Below are 19,541 nucleotides of genomic sequence, written 5' to 3' on the forward strand. Positions count from 1 at the left end.
TTTATGGCAGAGTTGGGAAAACAAGCTAGCTAGTAAATTAAGCAGTCGTGTTGGATGCGTAAGAGCTGGGCTGTGCTTCCCCAGCCCTCTGCTGTGTCCAGTGGCAAAACACTTATTGAGAATTTGAAAGGCAATCACAGTGCTTTCTGTTTTGGGCAAAAGCCACCATTCCCCCCCTCCTTGAAAATGTATACCTTTGGGCCGAAGTGGGTGTGGCTCATATTATTGCCTTGTTCACATCTAAAAGATGTGTGGGTGAATGTCTACTTCAGGGCAAGTGAACCCCTCCTGCACACGTACACACACATATACACCACACACAGAGAGAGTTTTGTTGCTGCTGGCACTTTTCTTCCAGTTTTCCACTTCTAGGTACTGCAGCCAAACTAGATTCAGCATGGGAAGGGGAATTCAGCGGTGGGGGTGGGATGGTTTCCTTCATCGCAGAGGGTCAGCGTGGTGTAGTGGTTAAGAGCAGTGGACTCTAGTCCGGAGAACCGGGTTTGATTCCCCACTCCTCCACAGGCAGTCAGATGGATGACTTTGACCAATCAAGGTTCTCTTAGAGCTGTTCTCACTGAGCAGTTCTCTTGGAACCCTCTCAGCCCCACCTACCTCACAGGGTGTTTGTTGTGGGGAGAGGAAGAGAAAGGTATTTGTAAACTGTTTTGGATCTCCTTCAGGTATTGTGAATGGTGGGGTATATATTTTAAAAAAAACCAGTTCTTTTTCTTCTTCTACACAGCCCTTTTCTTGTGCAAGAGAGTCTATGGCCCATTATGCACGGCCGCCGAAACGGCGATTTCGGGTCACATGGAAAACACGGAGGGGGAAGACGCGACGCACACCGGTTATGCACGGGGCGGGGCGCAACGGCGGCAAAACCCAGAGTAACCGATTATGCACGCCGCTTCTGGTTGCGCCCCGGTCACCCGGAAGCTGCGCTTTCTTCCGCGTTTCACTGACGCGGCTTTTTCGGCGGCATGCACCGAAGCTGCGGCCGGTTGCAGCCGGCTCCGTGCGTTATCGGTGATTTTAGTCGCCGCCATTCCACCCCGAATGTGCGCTAAAACCCCCGTGCATAATGGGTCATTGTGATACAGTGCCAGACCAGACTCTGGGAAATCCAGGTCTTTATTCTCAATCGGCTCTGGGAGCTCCCCGGGTGACCTTGGTCCAGTCACTCTCTTTCTGCCTCTTCTGCTTCTTAGGGTTTTATAAAGAAAAGTGGAGGAGGAGGAGGAGGAGGGAAGGATGCTGTAAGCTGCTTTGGGTCTATACTGGGGAGAAAAGAAGGGTTTAAAGATTTAAATAAGTATTTATGAGAATAAACAAACATGGCTGGCCCTGTCATGTTTTCTTCAGCCTTTAGTATATCAGTGCCTCACTGCTTCCTAGAGTGGTATGAAGGCAGAACATGTTAAAAAGAGGGTGGAGGTGGATTAAAGTAATAGAAGGATTATTTAAGCGAGTGACAGTAAGAATTGCCCTGGTACTTTGTCTGCTTCAGCACTCCGTCTCCAGCAGTGACTGTCCAGATGGCTTTGGCAATTCATAAGCAGGACAAAGCCTGCTAAGGCCCAGAAACCGGGCCGGGGGGGGGGGGGAGGGAGAATCTTTGTGGAAATTCCAGCAATCATGCGGGTGAATTTTTTGCACTTGGCACTGAACTTTCTCCCTCCTTATGCTCCCATTACTTACTCCTTTTTTGCCACTAAACGTATCATGTTCCTACATTTTGACCCACTTACCCTCTTCCTTCCACTGCATCAGCGTCTTCTGAGAGATCTCACAGTCTGTGCGATAACAGATTTTGCAAGCAGAGTGGATGCAAGAAGAAAGTGAAATATGTGTCTGTTTGCATTTAACTTAAAGGCTGTTTCACACATTCCAGGTAGGCTTGTCGACATTCAGGTGATGGCTACATTACAATTGATCCCCAGGGGACAGAGATCAGTTTACCTGGAGAAAATGGCTGCTTTGGAAGGCGGACTCTAGGGCAGGGGTAGTCAACCTGTGGTCCTCCAGATGTCCATGGACTACAATTCCCAGGAGCCCCTGCCAGTAACCGCTGGCAGGGGCTCATGGGAATTGTAGTCCATGGACATCTGGAAGACCACAGGTTGACTACCCCTGCTCTAGGGTACTATTCCCAGGGCAGCTTCAGAAAATAGTGATGAGGCAAAGACTGACACCTACCTACTCCCAGATGATATGCTGAGGTCGTGTTCCAAATTAGAGCTCTGTGCACATGGGGATTAGGGAATGCCCTGACCACAAACGACTGGACAGTCTTGTGGCAGACACAAGGCCTTCCTAACATGTGAGCTGGCCCCAATCTGAGTCTGGTGAAGGACTTTGATTTTTGCTGTAAGATCTGAAGGATTTTAGTGCAGAAATCTACCAACCTCCTTCAGCGTTCATCATTGAATGAAGCATGTTAGAAGATCACAAGTATGCCAAGGAGCATATCTGCAGCCAGTAGAAGTTGGCACTGATTTTATACCTGCTGAGATCCTAAGCCGGCAAATGCAACTAAAATGATTCTTGAACCTAAATTGGGTTTTGCGTGTGAATTCTGTACCCTGCAGGAACTAACTTCCAGATCTGAAAATTAGGAGCCAAGAGGTTACTTGAAAACTGTAAGGCTTGGAATAAAGTTGGAGGAAAACAAAAATCTGTTGAAATATTCAGACCTTCATGCAGTTTAGTCCTGTTTCTGGAACAAGTGATGGTTAAGCATGTTCTCATTTGATCTGACCCATTTCACTCGGGTCGCAGGGCTGTTTCTACATGTGCTAAACTTTCTCTCCAAGGGGTATGTGTGTCATCTTGTGGGCAGGGGAATAATGTGGTCAGAGTTTGGGTTATCCGAGCGACTTGAAAAGGATATTGTAGGGTGATTGCTAATTAGGTCATCGTGATTAGCTGTCTATTCTGTACTCTTCAAAATATGACTTTTGTTTTTAGATGTAAGCTTGCAGGCTGGCCTGTGTCTTCCACTATTTATTCATATATGTCCAGCCACTTGACATGTTACAGAGTAATGATAGCAAAATAGTAAATACGGATGGGTTTCCCACCCTAAAGAGTACAGTTCTAAGCAGAGATGTGCCCTTCCTGGCTTACTTCAATGGATGTAGAAGAGTGTAACTATAATTTGGGTTCCAACACAAGCAGGGATGCCATCCTCCAGATGGGATGTGTGGATTCCCTGGAATTACAGCTCCTCTCCAGACTAAGAGGCTGGTTCCCCTGGAGAAAATGGATATCTTGGAGGGTGGTCTTTATGGCACTGTACCCCATTGATGTCCCTGTCCTCCCCAGGCTCTATCCCCAAATCCCCAGGCATTTTTCAAGCTGGATCTGGGAACCCTACCCCTCACCCCCCATTGGTGGCCAGCGAAGACATGGCAACCCAACCTGGGAGGGTGAAACTCTCAGAAGCATATAACTAATCCCTGGGGACCCCTTTACCACCAGGGAAAAGCCAGATGCTGGAAATATTTGTATTTGTTTTAGTTAGTATGTTTTGCCTCTTGACCATATTTAGTCCCAAAGGCGGCTCACAGTACAACCGAAAATAAAACGAAACAAACTCAGACCATGAGTAACAGAAGCCATTTCCTTCACTGTAGCCATGGCAACATCTAACATTGATCACCATAGTAACCCCTTACTCTAAATCAAAGACCTCTCGGAAAAGGTACAGCTTTAAAATAGTCTGGAGGGCCCTCAGGATGTGGACAAATGCCATTCCTTCAGGAGAACATTCCATAGGTGATGGCACAAGCTAAAAAACCCTCCCTTGAGTCCCAGCCCACTGAAGTAAAGCTGGTTCTGTAAGGCAGGGGTAGTCAACCTGTGGTCCTCCAGATGTTCATGGACTACAATTCCCATGAGCCCCTGTCAGCAAATGCTGGCAGGGGCTCATGGGAATTGTAGTTCATGAACATCTGGAGGACCACAGGTTGACTACCCCTGCCGTAAGGAAAGCCTCTCATATGGCTAATGGGGGGGGGATCAGATCAGCACCCCCTCTTTCCATACAACTTCTATTAATTATGGCATCCTCCCCAAACAGCATTTCTCACCAAAAATAGGGATGTGGGGGGCTAGTTGGGGGGATTTTCATGTAACATGTGGGTAAGCCCTATATTTCAGCCATGGGGGAACATGAGGGGAGGAAAGGAAGAGGAACAAAGATAATAAAAGAGGAATGGGAGCAATTGCATACATATTTTATATTGCTACGAATTCTCATGGAGAAGGAAGTGGTCATGGTTCAGTGGTGAAGCATCTGCGTGGCATGCAGAAGGTTCAATCCTTGGCATCTCCAGTTAAAATGCTCACAATCAAGTAGCAGGTGAATTGAGTCTACCCAGCCTTAACTTTTTTATTACTGAGTGACCCCAGAAGTGGTGCAATCGTGCAGAATTTGATTGAGGAGCATAGCTGTGTATACGCCCACCCCGGGCCCCTCCCCTGCCCACCTGCTCCCATCGGCCATTTTGGGATGGGTTGGTGGGTTGACATGACCATATATGGTCAGATCACCTGCTAAGTGTTTGGTCTGTATCTACCTACCTACCATCTATCTGTCATCTATCCTCTTTCTAAAATTAATTAACCAACACCCATTTGGGAAACCCTTCCAAGGCAGTCAAGAAACCCAGGGTTTCACAAAACCATGGTTGAGAAAGGCTGGAAAGCTGCTGCTAGTCAGAGTTGGCGATATTGACTTTGATAAACCAATGGTCTGGTTCTTCGTAAAGCAGCTTCATGTGTTCAAGGCAGCAGACAAAGCAACTTTAGGATGCATTACGAGAATAGTCTGTTCCTATCAAGTATCATGTGATCTAACCAAGACCCATAAAATGAACTTTTTGAAAAATGGTTCTGCAGTGTACTTCTTTTAGAGTTCTTCTGGAAGCACCCCTACTGAGGTCTTTGTTGTAGACTTCCACAGCCAAGGTAGACTTCCACAGCCAAGGAGGATGTAGAGGAGAGGGGAGCAGTGACCCCCTGTTCTGGGAGGAACTTCCAGACATAAGGGAGAATGGGTGGGGTCATTTAGGAAGCCTTTAATCCTCTTTTATTCTGTGCATAGAGCCTAGATAAGATGCTTTAGTGATTAAAAAAAGGATAATTGGATCATTTTTTTTGGTTTGCACGCACAATAGCATTGCTGTGTATAACAATCAATATGTAAAACAAAATGAAAGCTTGTTGTATCACAGTGGTTTGCTAAAAAACAATAGGCACAATCCAGCAGAAGTCGGTTGTGGCTAAACCATTGGAAATCAATGGAACTTAATTAGTTGTGACAGAGTCCCATTCTATTGTTTTCCATGGGACTTAGTTGCAATTAACTTTTGCTGGATTTTGCCTGTGGCATAGAAAGCCATTGTCCCACACCTTTCCATCTAGCAATTGTCTTCAGTAACTCCTTTTTGACCCTTAAAGGGGCTGCTTTAGATGATTTTTTTTCTTGCACCAGCATTGCTTAGTTGTTGCTTTGGTATCATTAAGGATCCAAAATCTTTATTGGGTGTGGTTGTTGTGCAGAAATGGCATTTTCCTAGCACTTGAGCATCAGTAATTGTTGCTGGAGAAATGTGACTTTTGCTTCCATTACTTTTCTGAAGCACTTTTACTTCTGGGGTGGGGCATTATTCGGTGCAGAACGTCCCAGGTTCAATCCCCAGCCTCTCCAGTTTTTTAAATCAGATAGTAAAAATCAGTTTTTAAAAATCAGATGTAAAGAACCTTTACTGGACATAACCATAGGATTGTCCAATGCCTTTCTGAGTAGACAGCAGTGACCTTGATGGATCAACTGTCTGACATGGCAGCTTCATATCTCTGTTTTCTCAGGGGGCATGGAATTGTATTGTTTTCAGTGGCATCTCATCATAATTGTCCCAAGCACATTTTTAACATGTTCTAAATTTGTCTTTTTATTTTGAGGTTGAACATCCCCTGCTCAGCTATTCCCACCCAAACAAATCCCCCCCATGGAGAATACAAACAAGGCCATGTTATCCTCCTCAGCATTGTTCTATTGTATCATGAACCTTCACTCGTTGATTTCCCCTTTAAGACTGACATCCAGGGAGACATCCCACAAGACTTTTTAGATCTCCGGTGCTAGGGATGCCAGCCCCTGGGTGGAACTTGGAGGTCCCTGAGAATTACAGCTGATCTCTAGACTACAGTAGTGCATTGAAGAAGCTGGGACTCATAGTCCCTTGCAGTTCTGGTATCTCTTATCAACCCCACATATTTCTAAGTGTTAACCAGTATGGGGTAGTGGTGAGTGTTTTGGGTTGGGGTCTGGGAGTTTTCTTGTTAGACTTAGGCCACACACTTTTTGGCCTAACCCACATCACAGGGTGGTGTGAGGATAAAATGGCAGAGGGGTGGGTGAGAAGCTGTTTTGGGCTCCTACCAGGACCTCCAGTCATTCATAACTTGAAAATAACTGGAATTAGCCCAAGCCTTCAAAGCTGGGACATAAAGCACCTGGCTAGAATCCCTCGGAAGTAATAAATGGCTCCAGGTTAAGCATGTCGTGGTATCTCCCTTAATGTAGTGCAAGTAATCTTCCCTGTGCTTTTTAGTGCTTTACATAGGAAGGGGAATTTAGGCAGGGGCAGTTTCTTCCAGCCCCATGGTGTTCTAGCGGGAGAAGGTGTACCTGTTCTAATTCTCTCCTGGGCTCACCTGTTAGAAGCGCAATAGCCCCATTCTTTTGAATCTGGCACCTCTGTTCCCTTTCTTTGTCAAGAGCCCTTGAACTATCACCTTTTTTGCAACTTCCTTCAGTGTTTTGTTGATTTTTAGTGGGGCTGTTCTGGAGTAAGTGGGCTTTTTTTTTTGGTGATAATTACATCTTTAGCTGTGATCCACAAATCACTTATTGCTAAAGAGCTTCCTTGAAAGCTACAGGACTGCCTCTGTAATTTGTAGATTGCAGCCTTCCGTAATTTACATTGCCGCACTTGGAGGCAGCTGGAGCAGAGATGCATCCGCATTGCTTCCTGTAGGTGACGGCATTTGGCTCGTTCAGGGGCACAATACGTCTGCGTCATTCCTGTATTAATATACACCAGCCGGTTATCCATCTCCATCCTTCCCTTCTAGCTCTTTTCCTTGGCTGGGCCCTACACTGTCCAGGAATCTCCTTGAAAACTGAGGCTGAGCCAGATGATCTCTCATTGCATGCAATACCTGCAATTCTGCAGCAGCTACGGAAGGCTGCATCACCTTCTGTATCCCAGAAATTCAGGCGTTGTGTTGCAGTTGTGTGGGTGGCTTCAAGAAATGAGTCGATAAGTAAGCTTTGGCACGGAGTATCTTAAGCGCATCATTGTGCCTCCTTTACGGTGATTTGGGAATCTCCAGCCCCCCAAATAGGATGGCAGGCATGCCCGCTGACCTGTATTGCATCCTCAGCAAGCCGCTAGCACAGAGGCTTGGCTGCCGTAGCATGCTGACAATGCCAGTCGCCCTTGCAGATCAGTGTCTGGAGCTTACCGTCAGAAATGGGGATGTCACACCCCTCCCATTGTGATCCTGGCATTTGGAATGTACAATTTAATTTTCGCAGAAAGCACCCGAGTTTTGTCATGTTACAAACCTGACTTCTGTAGATTCAGGGGGAAAATCCTAAAAGCTTTTGGTAATAGAGGTTTAGTGCATTTAATGCCGATGGAATTAAAAGTCCCGAGGCACTCGCTGCAAATGGATTTACATCATAGAGATTAGGGGGGAAAAGGGGGGAAATATTGGTGTCCAGGAGACTCGAGGGAGCAGCTGTCAGCGGGTTTCGGCGGGAGGTTCCACAGTGTGCTGGCGCAGTCATTTCCCTGCGGGAAAGGCGCACTTGTGTGTGGATCCATAAACCTGCATCCTGATCCCCAGGCAGGCGGCTGAAAACATCTTTAATATATTGGGGGGGGGGGGTTAAGGCTCCCTGTTCATGGCCCTTGCTTGGCTGATTTTTCCTTTGCTCTGTTTGATAATGACCAAAGTTTGAATCTTAACGGTGCCAACTGGACTCCAAACTTTGCTCTGCTGCTTCACGGCTCCCCCACCTGAACCTGTCTGATGATGGTTATACTCAATGAGATGCACACATGCTGCAGCTTATTTGTTCCCGCACGGTGGAAGTGGTCTCCTAATGGGGCTTCCAGAGAGCACCCACATACCATATATGCCATGGGGAAAGTTGATCCCCCTCCACTTCAGTTCCCTGCAGGTCTAGGGAACAGCAAGAGCCTTGTGCATAACACAGCCCACAACAGCATCATGTTTGCACCTTGAAGTCTTCTTCCAAATCTGGTGCTCTAGTGCAGGGGTAGTCAACCTGTGGTCCTCCAGATGTTCATGGACTACAATTCCCATGAGCCCCTGCCAGCATTTGCTCATGGGAATTGTAGTCCATGAACATCTGGAGGACCACAGGTTGACTACCCCTGCTCTAGAGAAGCTGTCCTCTGGGTGCTGCTGAGCACAATAGGCGAATAATGCGGTTTCTATTAAGGTGAATTAGAGAAATCAGATTACAGAAGTTCTGAAAGTGTGTGGCCCCCTCTCCTTCCCAAAGAGGCAATTGCCAGGGAAGGTGTAAATTTAATCCCCAAGCCCTTTCCCTGCCCCCCACAGCCCCACTGTGTGCATCTCGATCTCTGACTCCCGCATGTTCCCTGGCTGGCATTATGGAGAGTGGACCTTCTGTCTGCTAGGTTGACTCATGAGGATCACAGGCATCCAAACATGGGTAGACGAGCCTGTTCCTAAGTGCTCTAAGCATTACATGAAGCTGCCTTATATGAAATCAGTAATGTCTGCTCAGACAGGCGGTAGTTCTTCAGGGTCTGAGGAAGAAGTGTTTTACGTCACTTACTGCCAGGTCCTTTTCAGTGAGGACACCGGGGTTTGAACCTGGGACTTTCTGCGTGCCAAGCCAATGCTCTGCCAATGAGACACAGCCTCTCCCATTTTCGAGAAACATAACATGATCATCTATATCACAAAGTGTCTGTTGTGGGGAGAGGAAAGTGAAGGCGACTGTAAGACGCTTTGAGACTCCTTTGGGTAGAGAAAAGTGGCATATAAGAACCACCACCTCCTCCTCCGCCTTCTTCTTCATTATACAGAGACTGTGGGATAGTAGCTGTAAAGTAGTACAGGATCTGTTGTCAGGATGCTTCTGCTTAAAGAGGCTTGAAGCATGGCTCCAAACCCTTTTGGACACTCCATTTTTCAGCAGAACTTGCTCCATGGGGTGGAGGTAACTTCTTGTGCCACTGATGGACTGGTCGAGACTAGTCCTTGATCTTCCCTGCCTGGGGGGGGGGGGGTGCATCAGGAAAAAAGTACTTTCTTTGCTCCAGGAGGGAGACCATGGCCTTGTTTCCAGCAAGGCAGCTGCTTCCCTCTCCCTTCCTAACCTTTCCTTTGCATAAAGGAGCGTAAGCCGAGCGGCTGACTGTGGGGAAAAACAGCCCAGGAAGTCTCAAGACTAAGATTAAGTTTTTAAAAGCTTTACTGTAAGTGCACACAGATAAATGAAGGGAACTGGGGACAGGAAGCGCCATAAAAGAGCAATTTCTATCTAATTAAACACATCAGAAGCATTCTTCGATTGTCGTGCCTCCTTTGCACAATGGGCCAGGCATTGCATTCTTTCTAGTTGAAAACTGACAGAGACACCCTTGCTAGTCCTTATTCCTGTCGTTCCATGAGGAGGAGGAGGAGGAAGTTCAATCAGAAAGTATGTTGGGGAGGGGTGGATACAAATATTCCCTTTACTGCATTACTTCCCTAGCCTTATGAGTTTTTTGCACTCAGACCTTTTGGGGTGGGGGTTGCAGAGCTAGGAGTAGGGTACAGAAGTTAGTGGAGGAAAATGATCCTAAAATGGCCATTCAAGTTGGATGGTTTTCCACTGCCCTCTTTTTACCCTGAATATTTGTTGGCTGACTGGTAGCTGTCTAGGTGTCACATCTGACATGTCTTGCCCCATGGGACTTTAGTCAGCTGAGATCCTTACAACATTAGCCTTTCTTCCAGCTAAGCAGGAGAAGGGTGTTAATTCTTTGCAGTAGCATGCGAAGAATCATCTTAAGCATGATTGTGGTTGATTTGAAGTTTGCAGTGAGGACTTTGAGCTCTCAGTTTGTGTTCTGCAGAAATCTATTGACCCATGGTGCTGGGACCAGTGAAGGAATGCCTTAGCATCCGTGTTTGCACTGCGTAGTTCACTGATGGACTGATCCAGAATAGTCCTCAGTCTTCCCTGCCTTGGGGGGGGGGGTGCATCAGTTCCTTCCTCCGTTCCTTCCCTTTGGGGGATTATGTTACCTAACACTTACAGTGCACAGCACTCCACCCTCATCAAGTGATCTCTCTGGTCCTGAGCAGCTTTGCTAGACAAGTTGTCTCAATTTAATTCCTATTGGGGTGGTGGGAGCCATTTGGGCTTCACGAAGTACTTTACTGGGGGAAAAGGCTGGAGAAACTCCGGCGTAACCCTGCTCAGGATAATGCTTATTGGCGTGGAGGCAACTTCATGTCAAAGCCAACAAGGTTTGATTATCCATGACCTCAGAGACTTTTCCCCATCTTCTGCAGCAGGTAGCTTTGTGTGAGCCTATTTGCTGCTGGAAAGCACTCTTTTGCAGTGCACCTGTACATTGTTTGTGGCCAGGTGTTGCCTGCACAGTGGGCCTATGATAGGACTAGTCCTTTGACAGTTTTTGCTAACATGGAATGTGCTGCATATATTTATGTACCCCCGTATGTTCTGGATAGGCCTGGGCAGGCCTTCTTTGTAGTATGTTCATAATTCCACGCATATGCATAGCCCATACTGTGTTGTTTACTAGTGTTCTTGTGCTTGAGTGAACAAAGTATCCTTTGATACCCATATGAACCTTTATTCGTGCACTCAGAGATGCTGCTCAAGCTCTGTGTATGCACCGTCCTCTGTAGATATTGCTGTGCACACATGCACTCTTGAATCTGCTGAACTATACAACCCCCAACTGAAATGCAGAGATTAGGAATATACAAATAGGAATGGAAACTCTGTTTTCCTGAGAAGTCATGAACAAGCAGAATTGCATTCTGAACGTGGCTTGTGTGTGTACTCAGCAATACCTCTGTCAGCTGACCAACGGAGAATAAAAATGCTTTCATATTTACAAGGTGGGGGATTTGGAAGATCCTTTGAAGGCATAGCTCAGGTTGGCTTGTGGATTTCCTTTTCTGAGCAGAGGGGTTGCAGCTGCTTTATATAGTAGCAACATTATTAATGCTATTATCATCAGTAGATTATTAAAGGGGGGGATTGGAAACCCTTGAGGTACAGACTGTGAGTCTCCTGTGCCAGGTCTTTCAGCTTAGATCGGGCTATTACCTGTTGGGAAAGCATGAGGATTATTCCTGTCCTCCTGCCTTCCTCGCTCATTTCTCTGCATGCCCTTGGTTCCTGTCACCATTTCTTTGTGCTGTGCAGAGATGCCGCAGCATAATAAACTCAAGCTGTCCTTTTAAGTGGGGTGACCTCAAGTGGAGGAGTAGCTCAAATCCCTCTTGAACAGTTTTTATCCCCTCTTCAGGCTGGGAAGATCCGGCCTGAAAAGAAGGGAGGATTTTCCAGAGCAGAAAACTCAATTCAGTCCACATATTCTCTCTCTCCCTCAAGTGCTTTCTTCCTTTCCCTCTCTGCTAAGACAGAAAGACCACGAGGATCCCTTAAGGGAATCCCGGCTCTTCCCCAAATGAGACCCTTTCACACACCCTGGATGGTGTCTGACATCCTGCCACTGTCCCTGGAGCATTTCTCTTCCGCTGTGAAATTTAAAGCTAAACCAGATTTGTTTCCCCAGGTTCTCCTCCGTGACTATTCATTAGGTATGTGAATACTCGCTAAAGATCTGATATTGATGTTTGGCATCTACTGTTTTCATGTTCAATATCTGGCAGCATTTGATCATTGGCATGCAGTAATATGTAGCATTTAGCAGTATTTGAAAGATGATACACAGTGGTGTTTGATGGAACTGGAAAGCTGACAACTTACAAGATTCTGTATCTGGAAATCAGAACAGCCTAAAGATGTCAGCAAGTGCAAGGCACTCCAATGTGGAACTTTGAAGTAAGGTTTCCCATTTAGCATATACATTACAATGGCAAAAACGTAATTTCATAGAGTTTTATATGATGTTTTCTACATCTTGGGGGCATTCAGAGGTGCAGAGCTGAAGTTGTCAAGCGGATGTTACACCTACACCACACTGACTGAACCAGGTCCTCATAGGATCCTAACCTCACCCAAGAAATGGGGAAGAACTATGATTTTGTGCGACAGGAAAAGAACATGAAGGATGGAGTAACCCATGTAACTCAGTGGTGTTGGTAACAAGAACACTCCCCCGGGATCCCAGCCCTAGGCCATGTAGGCCATGTTAATCTGTGATTCTGGTGATCCTGAGAACTGCAGGGGTTGTTCGGTCAGGAGGAGCAGTAGGGATTTTCCTGTGGTGCAGCTGAGGCTGCTGATGCATTCATCTTCTTCTTCTGAAGAAGAAGAGTTGGTTCTTATATGCCGCTTTTTTCTAACTGAAGGAGTCTCAAAGTGGTTTACATTCGCCTTCCCTTTCCTCTCCCCACAACAGACACCCTGTGAGGTGGGTGAGGCTGAGAGAGCCCTGATATCACTGCTCGGTCAGAACAGCTTTATCAGTGCCATTCTGAGCCCAAGGTCACCCAGCTGGCTGCATGTGGGGGAACGTGGAATCAAACCCGGCTTGCCAGTCCACACTCCTAACCACTACTCCAAGCTGGCCCTCTGGAGAAATGGGATAGGGTTTCCAGTGTGGGAAGGACTCAGCATCCCTGTACAGGTCTTTCCTTGGGAGGCAAATGTTGTCACACAGATTCAAGATGGAAGCCGTGTTGTTCTGAAGCTGCAGAACAAATCTAGTGGCACCTTTAAGGCCTATAAAGTTTCTTGCCCATTGTATCTGAGGAAGTGTGCATGCCCGAAAGCTCATGCCTTGAGTAAAAACTTTGTTGGTCCAAAAGGTGCCACGGGCCTCTAGATTTGTTTTGTTGTCACACCGACACAGCTAGGGAAGAAAAATGGGACCAGTCAAGCATTGAGAGAACATGTGTATGTCTGTGCATGAATTACAAAGAGAGGGACACAAATGTAAGAAAATGCCTGACCCTGCTTTTTTCCCCTAGGGAGGCTGCAGCTTTGCAGAATGGATCAGGGCACAGCAAAGCCATAGTGAGAACAAGGTGCCCAGCATGGTAACATATTAGGGAGGGCAGGCGAAGGGTTGTGGTGCTGACCAAGCTCAATCCTAACCTTTGGTATTTCGTCCTCGAGACTTGAGCAGTCTCACTAGCTGAACGATTCAGAAGCAGTAGTAAAGAGCAAGCATCCAGGAAAATCTGAAAGGCCAAGAAACGTTGAGGCAGAGGAGGAGCGTTCGTGAGTCACGGATACTTCTTTGGATACTGAAAGAGTCAGTAGGTTCTTTCAGTACCGTCCTGCTGCAGGCTGATGGTTTACTAATGCTCACACGTTGAATTTTGCATCGTTAAGGTGGAAACTGATCCTGGCGCTAGTGGCAGCAGAACGCTGGCTTCCTTCCATGCGGAAGAGCTAAGTATGTTGGCCCTATTCTGCAAGCCAAAGTGACAGCAAGTGCAATGGATCCAGACTTGCTGGCCTGTGCATTCACAGAGCCCCATCTCTGTACTGTGCAATTGCTGTCCCATTTCTGTTTCCCCAGGCACCAGTCTACCCCTCACAAATGATCTGATTCTGTAATAATGATAGAAAAGCGCATAACATTAAAAACTTATCAGATCCTGGGCACAGTGTGCTCAGATGGTTTGAGGTTATTGCTGAGGAACAAATGAGCTTCAAGAGTCAGTTTAGCCGTGGTCTTTTGCCTTCCCAAACTGTGCGTGAGATAGCAATAGGATAAAATTGTTATGAAACACACATGGAGACTCATCGCTTCTTTCTCCAGCTGTGAAGCGCTGAGGAATTTTTATTTCATTGGCATCTTGATTCCCATTCACTGAAACCACCAAGGGCTAGAAAAAGTGACTTCTGGGATTTTACTTGGCCCATTCTTGGCCATCCCTCGACTAGATCCACTAGCAGGTAGGTCCTACTGTCTGATCCTGAATTCTAGACAGTGCTGATTTGCCTTGGCAGGAGCATTGTTCTTCACTGAAGCCCAAGGGAATGCCTTGTATTTGGCTTGTGGAGTGGCTGAAGCCCTGCTGTTATTCCAATACTCTGCTGTGTGGAATAGGGATGTTCCCTCCCAACAAAGTGCATTCTTCCAGTTCCTCAATCTGAAACTCAAGGAAGGATTTCAAGAAATGAGAGAGCTGGAAAATGTTGGGTGCATTCATTCATCCCGTGTGAACAATCCCAGCAGCCGGCTCAAGGTTGACTCAGCCTTCCATCCTTCTGAGGTCGGTAAAATGAGTACCCAGCTTGCTGGGGGGTAAACGGTAATGACTGGGGAAGGCACTGGCAAACCACCCCGTATTGAGTCTGCCATGAAAACGCTAGAGGGCGTCACCTCAAGGGTCAGACATGACCTGGTGCTTGCACAGGGGATACCTTTACCTTTACCTATGGCCATACACCCGCCCCAATGGCCACTGATGGGCCTGGAGGGGCTGGGAAGGGAATGGGCCACGTGTGGCCTGTATACAGCTATGCTTCCCAACCATATTCTGCATAATCACACTACTTCTGGGGTTTCTTGAAGTCTGAAGAATGTTTCAAGGGTTTCTCAGTGGTAAAAAAGTTGAGAAAGGCTGCCTTAGAGGACAAAAAGCTGAATTTGGAGATACGTGCTGCTCCTAAAGCTGCTCACAGACACTCATCTATTTCATGAAAACAGACCTTTGCTTTTGCCTCATCACAGCCTCATTTGTTTTGCCGGCCTGCATCCCTCTCTTTCATCTCTTTCTCAGCTGCTTTGCTCTTTAGGTTCTCCTCATTCTTTCAGAGTGAAATATAAGTCCTTGCTTCCTTCTTCCAGGTAATTTGCTCTAATCTATGGTGGTTTGTTTTTTCCTTTACCCTTGGATTTGCCTGAGTTATTGAGCACCATCATTTCCCGATCACTCCTGGTGGCACAGATCGAATGCTTGAAACTTGCATTTGCTCAGGTCTATGAATGACCTTGTCCCAGACTATGAGCAGCATTTTCCCAAGCCTTGGGGCACGATGAGGACTTTGTCCCATTCTGCAAAGATACAGGCCACGTAAAGAAAGAAAGCAGTATATTTTATTCCAGAGAACTGTTATCTCTTTGCCGTTTTAGTTCTTAGCTTTTGGATCCCCCCAACACCCAAATTCATGAATGATTTAAGTGACATACTTTTTCTGGGTTTCTTGACTGTATAGTCAGACCCCAGTAGAGTTCCATGCATTTTGCACCCTTGGGTTAAGCGCTTCCTATTACTCATTAATTACCAGTATCTGTACAGGCCACTGGGTATCTGTGAAAATGTCTGCAAATCCCAGAAGGTTCACAGACTTTTCACACCACGGAAATTCATCCCTAAAGGCATGTCATTTGACATTTGCTATCTTTTGCCGGTGTCAGAATGTTCCAGTGCCGTCCAACTGGGGATCTTAAAGGCTAGCACATGACTTCTTTTATCTCACCATGTTTCTGATACTTCCTCTGTATGTGAACAGTTTAGGGCACATTTGTTCAAAAGGGCCATCACGTAAGGCCATCCTGTAACCTCTAGTAACAACAGGCTGGGTGGGCATTTGGAGAAGCTAACAACTGCTGAGGATGTACTATCCGCCTCTGCCTCTCCCTCCAGAGATATCCGGGTGGCTGATGGATTGTATCAAGAGTGTGATGATATCCATTTGCCCAAACCAGATTATCTAGAAATCTGTACTGGAAGCAAGTTGCTTTTGAGGTTTTCTTTCTCTGGCAATATCCTTCCTCAGGGATTTGTCCTGGGCCCTGTGTTGTTCTACATATTCATAAATGATTTGGATGAAGGAATAGAGGGGGTGCTTTTTACATTTGTAGATGATACTAAACTGGGAGGGGTAGCAAACACACCAGAAGACAGAATTAGGATACAGGGTGATCTTGACAAGCTGGAAAACTGGGCTAAAATGAGTAAAATGAATTTAAATTGTGAAAAATTTAAAATTCTGCATTTAGGTAGGAAAAATCACCATATGGTGGGTGAGACTTGTCTTGGCAGTAGTATGCGTGAAAAGGATCTGGGGGTCTTAGTAGACCATACACTGAACAGCAATGTGACTTGGTAGTTAAAAAGGCAAGTGGGATTTTGGGCTGTATTAAAGTATACTGTTGAGATCACATGAGGTGATGTTACCACTTGACACCACTCTGGTAAGACCTCACTTGGAGTGCTGTGTTCTGTTTTGGGCACCCCAGTTGAAGAGGGATGTAGAGAAACTGGAGCATGTCCAGAGGAGGGCAACAAAGATGGTGAGGGGTTTGGAGACCAACACGTATGAGGAAAGGTCAAGGGAGCTTGGTTTGTTCGGCATGGAGAGAAAGTGACTACGAGGTTATATGATAACTATCTTCAAATACTTGAAGGGCTGTTATATAGAAGATGAAGCAGAGTTGTTTTCTGTTGCCCCAGAGGGTCAAACCAGAACCAATAGGTTGAAGTTAATTCAAAATAATTTTTGGCTAAATATCCAGAAGAAGTTCCTGACAGAGCTGTTCTCAGTGGAACAGGCTTTCTTGGAAGGTGGTGGGTTCTCCTTCTTTGGAAGTTTTTAAGCAGAGGCTAGATAGTCGTCTGACAGAAATGCTGATTTTATGAACTTAGGCAGATTGTGAGGGGGTGGGCAGGAAGGGATGTCCCAGTGTTTGTCTCTTGTGGCCCTTCCTTGCCTACCCAGGGAATTGTGAATTGCCACTGTGGGATGTTCGGACAATTTCCTCCAGGACAGCCTGGATTCTGGAGATTTTGGTGGTGGTAGGGATCACTGGGGCATGAAATTTTGGGTCATTATGGGTGGGCAGGTAGTTGTGAGTTCCTGCATTGTGCAAGGGGTTGGACTAGATGACCCTGGATGTCCCTTCCAACTCTATGATTCTGAGTGACAGAAATGGAAGGAAAAAAGGAAGAAGAGGAGAATGAAGTATTTGCATTGTTTTAGTATCAGCCAGGGAGACCAATGCTACATTACCTCCTATCATCTGCCACATCCAGATTGCCTTCACTTACTCCCTAAATGAAACCTATTCTAAACAGAACTGTAGATTCCCCAGTGTTGGCTTCAATCAGAGCCCCAATCCCAGAATGACTTTCATATGGCAACAAAGGCTATCCACTACCATTTCAGTTGGATAAGTACTAACAAGCTTGAGCAATTGTACTATTAACTGGAAATTTTGTTGGCTGCTTTAAAAACCTTTCATTAAAGTTGCATTTAATTGTCATTTCATCATTTCATTACATATATATAAAGGTCCAACACTAATCCTCCCTGAAATACACACTAAAATTTATTTAAATGGTAAATCTGCTCACCATCAGAAAAACAAAAATATGACGTTCTCCCCCAGGGCAGCCATTTTGTGGCAGTGCACTTGGTCCTTCTCAAAATGCCCTAAGTGCCCAGGGCTCTACAAAGTTGAGCTAATGTGAATGTGAAGGTGCATGAGTTTATAAGAGTGAGGAACATGGGTTCCTTTTTACTTAGTTGCCTCACTTGTTAGGAAACTTCATCTTAATTAGGAAAGAAGCAGAATTTATCATTTTCAGTGTTTCATCTTTATCATAGTTTGCAAAATACTTCTGATAGTCTACTGACTAGCAGTGTCATCTTGAAGTGTTACTCTTTTAAGTCCATAGAGATCAAAGGATTTAGGAGGATATAACTCTGTGGTGGATGGCGTGGTAAGTTATTATGGAGCACTTTTGTTTTTTTGAACAAATTTGGGGGCACCATTCTCTCTGGAGCACTGATCTTCCCCTTCTAAGTTTTTTAAAGCAAGAACAACAACATGCCTTTTAATTTGAACAACTGGAGCAACTCACACTAATGAAATTTTAATTTGTGGCATTTTCATGTAAAGAGCAAGAGCTTCTCTTTTAGAATGAGAACATTTCAGGGGGGGGGGAGAAAACTAAGTGGCCTTATGTTCCATCCCCACACCAACATCCCAAAATGGTGGTGCTCTAAACTTTCCCAGCGCTTCTGGTTGATTGATCTAGATACATACATTCATACTGGCCCCATTTACCAGCAGTAGCCTCTGCTCTCTGCTTTCTATCCCCAATAAATCTCTGCTCTTATTTCTCCCCTCCCTTTTTTGCCTTTTGTAGATGCCTTGTTAAAATTTCATTAGTGTGAGTTGCCAAAGAGGTCACTTTTCAGGCCTCTCCCCCCCCCCCCCCCCCAAGGTTCTGTGGAAAGCTCAAGGTGGAGAACGGATGCATTATCTCTGGTATCCAAGCAAGTTCATGAACATGGAAACATTATTCCATGTACAGCCTGTCATATCACACCACACTAGTTACAAAGGTATATTTGGGACTTACTGTACACTTGGACCGTGCAATTACACTTTTCTGGTATATCCTACTCTGTTGGCAAATCACACCCTTGGGTTTTAAATGGGAGGACAAGATTTCTGCAGAAAAAAAAATTAATTCATTGATGAGAGGCAGAACCTTCAATGATAGGTGTAAGAATAGTTTGAGAGCAGGAATGTTACCAGCATTTCCGCCCTATTTTCCTCCCTGACATGTTTGAAGGTTATGGGGATAGCGGTCACTTTTAGACTTCAGTGATGGGGGAGGGGGGACCCTTTCAGCCACTATGGCTGTGAACATGGCCGGATGCTTGGAGATAAAACAAAGCCCCTTATAATAAAGGAAGGTGTTCATTATAAGCAAATAGCACCTTTAAGACCAACAAAGATTTATTTAAGGCATGTACTCGAAAGCTCATGGCTTGAATAAATCTTTGTTGGTCTTAAAGGTGCCATTGGACTCTATTTTTTGTTGTGCTACTTCAGACCAACACGGCTACCCACTTGAATCCATTATAAGCAAGTCAAACTTCTGAAACATTCCCATACCGAAGTGTGAAGGGGCTGACAAAGAAAAACTCATGCAAATCCAGCCATCCTGTACCTCTGAGGGAATGGCATATCCATTGGCAGAGGGGTATGTGGCAGTTTCTGCCAGGCCTCTCTTCTGCTGCAGGCTACCACTTTACTCCCTGTATGGTTCCTGAGGGTCCCCTGGCCCTATATATTGAATCTGGGGAGCTGAGGGGGAAGTAGGAAGTCCTGTTCTGTTTGCATACATATCACCATGTTAGGGGTACATTCATACATCAAACCAGATTCCAATGTATCTTGGGATAAAATGTTACACTCAGAATCTTTGTATTCAGAAATCAGAGTGTTTCAAAACACATAGTGCCTGTTTCAAACACATCATTATTAACCACTAAG

General features: G+C 45.7%; 1 protein-coding gene across 6 annotated transcripts in view; it reads left to right on the forward strand.

Moving 5' to 3' along the window:
• The window catches only part of ELFN2 (extracellular leucine rich repeat and fibronectin type III domain containing 2), a 164,216-nt gene that overhangs the window by 86,260 nt on the left and 58,415 nt on the right, over positions 1–19,541 (forward strand). The gene's annotated exons all lie outside the window — the stretch shown is intronic.

This window comes from Paroedura picta, chromosome 5 (assembly GCF_049243985.1).
Source record: "Paroedura picta isolate Pp20150507F chromosome 5, Ppicta_v3.0, whole genome shotgun sequence".
Taxonomy (NCBI): Eukaryota; Metazoa; Chordata; class Lepidosauria; order Squamata; family Gekkonidae; genus Paroedura; species Paroedura picta.